The sequence below is a fragment of the Mesocricetus auratus genome, unplaced genomic scaffold (genome assembly GCF_017639785.1).
Source record: "Mesocricetus auratus isolate SY011 unplaced genomic scaffold, BCM_Maur_2.0 Super-Scaffold_100008, whole genome shotgun sequence".
NCBI lineage: Eukaryota > Metazoa > Chordata > Mammalia > Rodentia > Cricetidae > Mesocricetus > Mesocricetus auratus.
Window position 1 is genome coordinate 42,537,502 of NW_024429192.1, and position 11,078 is coordinate 42,548,579.

Below are 11,078 nucleotides of genomic sequence, written 5' to 3' on the forward strand. Positions count from 1 at the left end.
AGTCACCCAACCTATATGTGTCCTTCCACATGAAAACCCTTAAAGACAATGCTACTTTAAATCTTTTTCTCTTATTTTTGAGATTATAATACAATTGCATCATTTCCTTCTTCTAAACCTTCCCCCCTATTCTTGTCCCTTACTCTCTTTTAAATTCATGGTTTGTTTTCAATAATTGTTGTTACATATATATATATATATATATTTGTAAATATAACATGCTCAGTCTGAGTAACGTTACTTGTATGTATGTTTACAAGACTGACCTTGTAAAGTGTGATGCTACACCTGTGACTGCCTAAACATGAGCTGAACAAGGACATCACCAACAGACATGTCAAGGTGGACAGGAGAAAGTCCACAAGGCCTCAACCCCACGTAAAGATCTGCAAGTAACCAAGGAATGCTAGGAGGGGGAGAAATAGTCCATGCTGTTTTTAAAAGGAAAGAAAAGACACAAAACAATTCCTCCACCTCTGTCTCCACTCCTTGGTATCCACATGAGGTGTAACTGCTCAACCGTCCCTACGAAGGAGTTGCTTGGCTTGTTAAGGAAATTAGACAATGACAGTCCACAGTCTATGCCAAGGTGGGGATGTGCACGCACTCCTTTGTCTAAAAATCACAAATCGTTACAGCTTTGCTCTGCATTTCAGTGCCAGTATCATCACCTTTTAATTAGCCAGAAGACTCCCCTGTAACAATCAAAAGGGAACAGCAACATTTGAGGCCCCTGTCCAGCTTTCAATATAATTATTTGTCAGAATCATATTAACCTGATGTATGACAAACCCATAAAATGGATACATTTCGGTCTCCAGGAGTCCTCCCTCATTAACTCTGATATTTATAGCCATGGCTCCAACGCTGCAATCTCTCCTCCTGTGAAACACAGAGCAGGGAGGGCAGGTTTCTCTGATGTTATTAGGGGACTCGTTTGTTTTGTAGTGTTGTGAAGAAGGGTAGAAGAAACCTAGTCTTGATTCTAGGCCCTCGTGAGTCCAGAATGGCACCTCTGCCTGTTCCTCTCTTTTTAGGGGTGGGGAAGAAAACCCAGATTAGACATGTGTGTACAAATCCTGCATGGTTAATAACTCACCAGGGTAATGAGGCAGAACTAATTGGACAGAGCTATTCGGGGATGACTCTTAGATCAGTCTTTCTGGGATCAAAGTGTGGTTTTGCCCCTGACTTGCTTAGGTAATATGTTAGATTTCCTCTGGACTTGGATTCCTTGGGTGTAAAATGGGGACAATAACAGTCCCTAACCTCATAAGGCCAAAGTGGGAATTCGATAAATTAGTACAGGAAAAAGCAATTAGACTTTGGCATGTAGTAAGTATCACAACTATTACATGAGGGTGTCACTGTAACTCTTTGTACTGGGGGGCCTTAGGATGCAGCCTAGCATGCAGGGAGCTCTGGGTTCTAATTTCTAGTCAAGGAATGGCATCAACTAGGATGGTGGTTTGCATGTGTATTCCTAGCACTTGAGAAAAATTTAAATCCTTAACTACATAGCCAGGCCAAAGCCAACCAGGGGTACACAGAGTTCTGTCTCCATAATAACAATAACTGCTATAATTTCCTGGGATCATGTTCCTTCTGCAGATATGCAGTCTAGCCAATCTAGTTTTACACTGTTCTAAAGAGCCTGGGGCTTGGATGGAGATGTCAGCTTCCCAGAGACGGAGGTGTGTTAACTATGGAAAGTAGAGAGAAAAGCCTGTCTGTCTTTGTGGATCAAAGAGTTAAAACAAAATACACCTTGACTTTTACTAGTGGCTTAGTTCAGAACTCACTAAAATGGATGGGATAATAACTATTTTAGACTTAGATGGGCTTATCAGTTTACTGTTAGATTTTATTAGGTTTTGTTTCTTTTATTTTACAATCCCTTCAAACAAATCTCATAAAAAATTCTGCAGTACATTTATCCTCTACTCAATTGTTTCCAGGCCTGGATAAACCATCATCCTTGTTCTTTGTTTTATTAATTCTTACAGCTGATACCCTTTGTTGACATTTCCCCCAAATACAGACACATTTTAGGATACACAATACATTACATTTAGTTTCCATGGGTCTTCAGTTTCTGCTACAGTAAATATTATTTAGCCATGTATTTGTGTCTTTTTTAACTTCCACACCTATATGTATGTAACAACAACAAAAGAAAAAGGAGGCTATGAATTTGAAAGAGAACAAGAAAAGATATATGGGAAGGCTTGGAGGGAGGGAAGGGAGAGGGAAATGACGTTAATATAATCTCAAAAAATAAAAGAATGGGCCTTCCTGTGCTTGGGGACTGCCACTGTGATTCCTATCCTGGTAGGAGCCAACCCACCGAAAGACTGCCAGCATCCTAGTCCCATTCTCAGCCTATGGGACTAAGTAAGCCTGGGTCTGTTGCTAGCCCTTCTTCCTGTGCCCTGAATGCCACCAGCTGAGACCTAGACACTGCTCACTGCAGATCACATCCTGACAGGTTCCACCTTGAGACTGCCTTTGCCCATGGGAAGAGGAGAGCCACCAGATTATTGGACATGCTTGCACCTATCAGAAGGGAACCCTGGTCTGTTACCCACCAGGAGAGGAAGAGACTCATTCTGCACCCACTGGAAGAAGGTATGGGAAAGAGACAATATAAAAACACATTCTGCAACAGAAAAACCAATATGACATCCGCCAGAGTCTAGAGACTCACACCAGTAAGACACAAACATCCCAATGCAGATGAAGCAGAAGAGAATGACCTTAAAATCAAGTTCATGAAAATGATAGAGGCTCTCAAAGAAGATATTAGAAAATCCCTTAAAGACATGGAAGAAAAGCAAAAATTCAGGAAATGGAAAAGACAGAGCAAAAGTTGCAAGACACAATTCAAACAGTGCAAGGGTTGAAAGCTGAAATAGAGGCAAAAAAAACACAGTCTAAGGGAAGGCTAGAAATTGAAAAGCTGGGTAAATGTTCAGGTACTATAGATGCAAGGATAACCAACAAAATACAAGAGATGGAAGAGCATCAGGCATTGAAAATGAAATAGGAAAAATAGATTCAATGACAAAAGAAAATCTTAAGTCCAACAAATCCCTAACACAAAATATCAAGGAAATATGGGACACCGTGAAAAGACCAAACCTAAGAATAATAGGTATAGAAGAAGGTGAAGAAACCCACCTCAAAGGGGCAGAAAACATATTCAATAAAATCATAGAAGAAAATTTTCCCAACCTAAAGAAAGATATGCCAATGAAAGTACAAGAAGCCTACAGAACACCAAATAGAGTGAACCACAAAAAGTACCCTCACCACATAATAATCAAGACCCCAAAAATACAGAATAAAGAAAGAATATTAAGAGCAGCTAAGGAAAAAGGTCAAGTAACATATAAAGACAAACCTATTAGAATTACACCTGACTTCTCCATGGAAACTCTGAAAGCCAGAAGGTCCTGGATAGACATTCTACCAACACTAAGAGACCATGGATGCCAGCCCAGACTATTATACCTAGTAAAGCTTTCAGTCACTATAGATGGAGAAAAGATATTCCATGATAAAACCAGATTTAAACAATACATGTCCACTAACCCAGCCCTACAGAAAGTTGTGAAAGGAAAACTCCAACCCAAGGAAGTTAACTACAACCAGAGAAACATAGGCAATAGGTAATTCCACTTTACCAACAGCCAAATGGAAAAAGGAGTGGAAATCCACACACACTGTCACCAATTCCAAAACAAACAAGAATGAGCAGGTAAATGGTCATTAATATACCTCAATATTAATAGTCTTAACTTTCCCATAAAAAGACACACACTAACAGAATGGATTTGAAGACAGAATCCATCCTTCTGTTGCATACAAGAAACATACCTCAGCTTCAAAGACAGACTTTACCTCAGAGTTAAGGGTTGGGAAAAGATTTTTCCAATCAAATGGAACCAAGAACCAAGAAACAAACTGGCATAGCAATCCTAATATCTAACAAATTAGACTTCAAACTAAAATCAATAAAAAAGAGATGAAGGAGTATAGGAAGAGACATTAGGACTGCTCCACTAACAATGTCCACTTTGGGTGTGGCTAGAGGCTCATACAGAGGTGGTAATCAAAGGCAGTGAAGGAGAGAGGCATGCTTCCTTTGGGCTTCTGGTCCTGTAGCAAAAGCTGCTGACTCACCTTGGTTGCCGGTTTTCTCTTGTAAGTAATTTCTACAATAAATAGTTACCTATACCCTCATCAAGTGTGTTGTTTATCGTAACAAAGGAGGTAATTTCATACTCATCACAGGAGAAACCTACCAAGATGAAGTCTCAATTCTGAACATCTATGCCCCAGTTAAAAAGGCATCCATGTTCGTAAAAGAAACATTACTAAAACTCAAGTCACACATAAAACCTCACACACTTATACTGGGAGACTTCAACACCCTACTGTCACCACTAGACAGAACTACCAGACGGAAACTTAACAAAGAAACCAAGGAAGTAATACAAGTTATGACCCAATTGGGTTTAACAGACATCTATAGAATAATCCATCCAAACACAAAAGAATATACCTTCTTCTCAGCACTACATGGAACCTTCTTAAAAATCGACCACATACTTGGCAACATAACAAACATCAACAAGTACAATAATTCCATGTATCTTATCAGACCACCATGAGTTAAAATTAGAATTCAACAACAACACAAATTGCAGAAAACTTACAAACTCACGGAAAGTGAAAATTGCACCATTCCTGGGTCAAAGAAGAAATAAAAAAAGAAATTAAAGACTTCCTAGAAGTCAATGAGAATGAAGACACAACATACCCAAACTTATGGAACACGTTGAAAGCAATGCTAAGAGGAAAGTTCGTCGTAGCACTAAGTGCCCACATGAAGAAACTCACACTAGAGAGTTAACAGCACAACTGAAAGCTCTAGAACAAAAGGAAGCAAACTCACCCTGGAGGAGTAGATGCCAGGAAATAATCAAATTGAGGACTGAAATCAATAAAGTAGAAACTAGGAAAATACAATACAAAGAATCAATGTAACAAAGACTTGGTTCTTTGAGAAAATCAGCAAGATAAACAAACCTTTAACCAAACTTATCAAACAGCAGAGTGTGAACATGCAAATTAACAAAATCAGAAACAAAAAGGGAAACATAACAACGGACACTGAGGAAATCCAGAGAATCATCAGGTCATACTTTGAAAACGTGTACACCACAAAATTCGAAAATTTAAAGGAAATGGACAATTTTTCTGGATAGATATCACTTAGCCAAAATTAAATCAAGAATAGATAAGATAAGCAATTTCAATAGACCTATAACCCCTAATGAAATAGAAGCAGTCATCAAAAGTCTCCCAACCAAAAAGAAAAAAAAGTCCAGGGCCTGATGACCTCAGTGCAGAAGTCTACCAGAAATTCAAATACCTAATACCAATTCTCCTCAAAGTATTCCACTAAAAGAAGCAGAAGGATTATTGTGAAACTCTTTTTATGAGACTTCAATAATCTTGATACCCAAGTCACACAAAGACACAACTAAGAAAGAGAAATTCAGACCAATATCACTAGTGAACATTGATGCAAAAATACTTAATAAAATACTGGCAAATCAAATCCAAGAACACATCAGAAAAATCATCCTCCATGATGAAGTAGGCATCATCCCAGGGATGCAGGGAAGGTTCAATATATGAAAATCCATAAGTGTAATCCACCGTATATACAAGCTGAGAAAAAAATCACATGATCATCTCAGTAGATACTGATAAAGCCTTTGACAAAATTGAACACCCCTTCATGATAAAGGTCTTGGAAAGATCAAGGATAATAGGAACATACCTAAATATAATAAAAGCTATATACAGCAAACCAACAGACAACATCAAACTAAATGGAGAGAAACTCAATGCAATTCCTCTAAAATCAGGAACAAGACAAGGCTGTCCCCTCTCCCCATACCTCTTCAACATTTTACTGGAAGTTCTAATTAGAGCAATAAGACAATAAAAAGAGATCAAGGGGATACAAATTAGAAAAGAAGAAGTCAAACTTTTACCATTTGCAGATGATATGATAGTTTACATAAGTTACCTGAAAAACTCTACCAGGGAACTTCTACAGCTGATAAACACCCTTACCAAAGTGGTAGGATATAAGATGAACTAAAAAAAATCAGCAGCTCTACTATATACACATGATAAAAGGGTTGAGAAAGAAATAAGAGAAACATCACCCTTTATAATTGCCACCAACAGCATAAAATAACTTGGAGTAACGCTAACCACACAAGTTAAAGACCTATATCTCCAGAACTTTGAGTTTTTAAAGAAAGAAATTAAAGAAGATACAAAAATATGGAAAGATCTCCCATGCTCTTGGATAGGTAGGATCAACTTAGTAAAAATGGCAATCTTGCCAAAAGCAATCTACTGATTCAATGCAATCCCCATCAAAATCCCAGCACAATTCTTCACAGACCTTGAAAGAATAATTTTCAACTTTATTTGGAAAAACAAAAGACCCTGAATAGCCAAAACAACACTATTCAACAATGCAAGGTCCGGAGGCATCACCGTCCCTGACTTCAAGCTCTATTATAGAACTATAGTCCTGAAAACAGCTTGGGATTGGCACATAAAAAGACATGTAGACCAATGGAATTGAATTGAACACCCTAATATTAACCCACACACCTATGAACACCTGATTTTTGACAAAGAAGCTAACATTATACAATGAAAAAAAAGAAAGCCTCTTCAACAAATGGTGCTGGCATAACTGGATATTAACTGCAGATAGATCCATGTCCAAATGGATCAAAGACCAAAATATAAATCCAGTTACACTGAACCTTTTAGAAGAGAAAGTGGGGGATACCCTTGAAAACTTGGTACAGGAGGCTGCTTCCTGAACATAACACCAGTAGCACAGACACTGAGATTGACAATTAATAAATGGGATCTCCTGAAACTGAGAAGCTTCTGTAAGGCAAAGAACACAGTCAACAAGACAAAAAGGCAGTCCACAGAATGGGAAAAGATGTTCACTAACCCTACATTTGACAGAGGGCTGATCTCCAAAATTTACAAAGAACTCAAGAAGCAAGTCACCAAAACACCAAAGGATCCAACTTAAAACTGGGTATAGAACTAAATAGAGAATTCTCAACAGAGGAGTCTAAAATGACTGAGAGACTTTAGAAAGTGTTCAACATCCTTGCCCATCAGGGAAATGCAACTCAAAACAACTCTGAGATACCAACTCACTCCTGTCAGAATGGCTAAAATAAAAAACACCGACAGTTTACGTTGGAAAGGATGTGGAGAGAGGGGAACACTCCTCCACTGCTGGTGGAAGTGCCACCTCATACAGTCACTTTGGAAATCAGTATGGAGATTCCTCGGGAAAACGGGAATCAGTCTACCACAAGATCCAGCAATTCCACTCTTAGGCATATACCCAAAAGATGCACATTCACGCAATAAGGACACAGCAGGCTTATTTGCAATAGCCAGAACCTGTAATAGTTCATATGCCCCTCAACTGAAGAGTGGAGAGAGAAAATGTGGTACATTTACACAATGGAGTACTACTCAGCAGAAAAAAAAAAACAATGGAATCTTGAAATTTGCAGGCAAATGGATGGCACTAGAAGAAACCATCCTGAGTGAGGTAACCCAGTCACAAAAAGACAAAGATGGTATGTACTCACTCATATGTGGATTTTAGACATGGATCAGGGGAGTGCCAGCCTCCAATCCCATTGCCAGATAGTATGGGAAGAAGGGAGTATCCTAAGAGAGATATGCATGGTACTCCAGAGAAGGGGAATGGAACAGGATCTCCTGAGTGGATTGAGAGCATGGGGTGGGGAGGGAACTGGAAAAAAGAGAGGGGAGAAAAGGAGGAGAGAGTTGGACATGGGGGAGCAGGAAGGTTGAGTCAGAGGATGTACAGAGGAGAGCAGGATGAGAGACACATAACAGAAGGAGTCATTATAGGTTTGAGGAAAGATCTGGCACAAGGGATATTTCCAGAGATCTATAAGAATGACACTAATTGGCAAACTAAGCAATAGTGAAGGGACTACCTTAAATGCCCCTCCTTGATAATAGTTTGATGACTACCTTACATACCATCCTAGAGCCTTCATCCAGTGGCTGATGGAAGCAGAGGCAGACACCCACAGCTAAACACTCAACTGAACTCCTGGAACTCAGTTGCAGAGTGGGAGGAGTGATGAGCAAGGGGGTCAAGACCAGACTGGTGAAACCCACAGAGGCAGCTGACCTGAACAAGGGGGAGCTTTTGGACCCCAGACTGATGGCTGAGAGGCCAGCATGGGACTGATCCAGACCCCCTAAATTTGGGTATCAGTGAGGAGGCCTAGGCAATCAATGGGGCCTTGGGTAGTAGATAAGTATTTATCTCTGCCATACAAATGGACTTTGGGAGTCCATCCCACATTGAGAGATGGTCTCTCAGTCTGGACACATGGGGGAGGGCATAGGACCTATCTTGAATGAAATGACAGACTCTGGAGACCCCCATGGAGGGCCTCACCCACCTTGGGGAGTAGAGTGGGATTGGGTTAGGTTTGGGGGTTTGGGAGGGTGGGCGAGGAGGGGAGGGTGAGGGAACTGGGATTTGACATGTGAAGCATGCTTGTTTCTAATTTAAATAAATAAATAAAACAAATGGTTTTTTTAAAAACCTATAAAACCTATATGCCAGTTATTTAGCAAAACCTCTTCTGTTTAGGAGATGTATGTAATGATTCCTCATAATTAGGTTTGAGATATGGATTTGTCTGGGAGCACCATTTGCTCAAGGCTATGATGCCCCTGGCTCTCTGCACAGCTGATGTCCTACTGTTATTGGTTAATCAAGGTGGTGTGTACCAGATTGTTCATTGAAAAGTTACTATTTCCCCCTTTGTAATAAAAAAATAATTTGAAATCACTGAATCTTGTGCTCCCCCTTAAACTAAACTTTTTCAAGTCTATCAGAAGTCTCTCATACATGAGGCAGAGCCTCTACACTTTCGTCTGCTTCATGAACTAGAATTGTAGACACATCTTCCTTTAAAGAATGGGTTCAGGGCTCACTGCACATTGGAAACTCCAGTTCAAGGCATCTGTGACATCTACTGATTCCCCTAGACTGTCTGAGGGATCCTATGAACACCCGTCTACGCTGATCATCCAGAATTCTTTGTGGAACTGTGACCAGGATGCCCAGCTGTCACAACCAGGAGTTTTCCCTTACTTTTTTAATTTTGGAGCATCACGTGGTTACAACTTGTATCTTAGCATGCTGGGCCTTCTTGGGGATTGTAAATACCTGTGTTGGAAAACGGAATCCTCAGCCTCTGGTTACTAGGGTCATCAGAGATGGCCATTAATAATGATGGGATCTTATTTAACTGAGACATTTCTCATAATGTGGTCTTCATGTGTGAGCTTGTTCTGCTAATTGAGGGCCATTGTGCTCTCAAACTGCACAACTGTCTCTTAGAGATCCAGTTCAGGACAATTGCAGTCAGCTCACATCTTTGGGAGGGTCCTGCTTGTCTCCCACAAAGTCCTCCAGTATTGATTTGTTAATTCTGAACAATAATGAGATTACAAAGAAGCCCTTCTTCTTCATATCAAATGATCTAAGTCCATAGGGAACTAGAGTTTCTCCCCCCTCAGATGTCAAATAAAGTCTAAATTCTTCAGTCAGGCTTTTAGTTTCACCCAACAAACTTTAACTTCCCTTCAAAACAAACTTTCTGATAGTGCAGAGATTTTATCAGTAGCCTCTTATCATCTCTCTCTCCGTGTGTGTGTGTGTGTGTGTGTGTGTGTGTGTGTGTGTGAGAGAGAGAGAGAGAGAGAGAGAGAGAGAGAGAGAGAGAGAGAGAGAGAGAGAGAGAGAGAGAGAGAGAGTCATTCATTCTGAGGAGCCTTGCATATAGTAGGCAGTCTCCATGAGTTACACCTTGTGCCCTTGTTCTTTCGTGACAGGGTTTTCTTCACTTAGCCTGGACTGATCTTGAGCTGGATATCCCGTTGCCTCTATCTCCCAAATGCTGAAATTCCATGCATGTACCAGCATCTCTAGCTATGATTCCTTTATTTGCTGAGGTTCACTTGGCATACCAAACAAGATTGCCCTCTTCTCGGCTCTACAGCTGTGTGTCCTACCTGTCCCAATCCTTTCAGTTTTTCAGTCTATGGTGACAAAGAGTCAGAACCCATGGAGGAACTGAAAGAGTGGTGCCTGGCCCAGGGAGACAGTGGGCCAATCACCAAACAACCAAAGCACTGATGAGGGAATCAGCAAGCTCATTATGAGATAGGCTGTTACATGAACATAGTGTCTGGGTCCCTTTTCTCCTGCATCAAAATGTCAAGGAAGCTTAATTGGTCATTAGGAAGTTCAGCAGACATTTCAGCAGAGATGGTAAATAGCTTGTCAACTATAATATGGGTTACAGTGAGAACTGTTTGCACACCCCCATTCCTTAGCAACAATGGGGACCTAGTGACCAAATTCTCAGAACCTTGAACTCATTGTCTCTTTGTTGAATATCATCATGTCTATAATGAAAATATTTGCCTAATTCCTCACTGTCTCAGTCCACAAGACTGGCTTCTTCCCTTCCCAGACTAATTAATTTTATCCTTTTATTAAAGGAATACTTGTCGAGAATCATTTCAAGGTGCCAAGTATTGAGGATAGAGGATATAAGGGTGAGCAGCACCCATGGTATTTCCTTCACCACTGATTTTATTACACGACTTTTGTTGTAGACCTAAAAGCCCATGGAACTTAGTCCATGTGTGTGCATTCGCTTGTATGTATCCAGTGTCTTCCTCTACTTCTCTTTACTTTGTCTTTTGAGGCAGGGTCTGTCTCAAATCTGGGTGCTAGGCTAGACTGGTTCATTAGCAAACAGTGGAATCCATGTTTCTGCCTCTCCAACAGTGAGGTAACAGATACAAGCCCCCTCCCCTCTCTTTTGCAGAGATTACAGAATTCCAGATTTTGATTATTTTTTGTGTTGTGTTTTGTG

The 11,078-nt window shown here is 40.2% G+C and overlaps 1 long non-coding RNA gene across 1 annotated transcript; it reads right to left on the reverse strand.

Moving 5' to 3' along the window:
* Nucleotides 1-473: 473 nt before the first annotated feature.
* On the reverse strand, nt 474-10,295 carry LOC121141779. The gene is made up of 3 exons (XR_005878719.1): nt 10,207-10,295; nt 808-882; nt 474-539 (listed from the first exon to the last, which is right to left on the reverse strand). It is a non-coding gene; the product is annotated as an uncharacterized LOC121141779 (long non-coding RNA).
* Between the last annotated feature and the right edge of the window lie 783 nt (nt 10,296-11,078).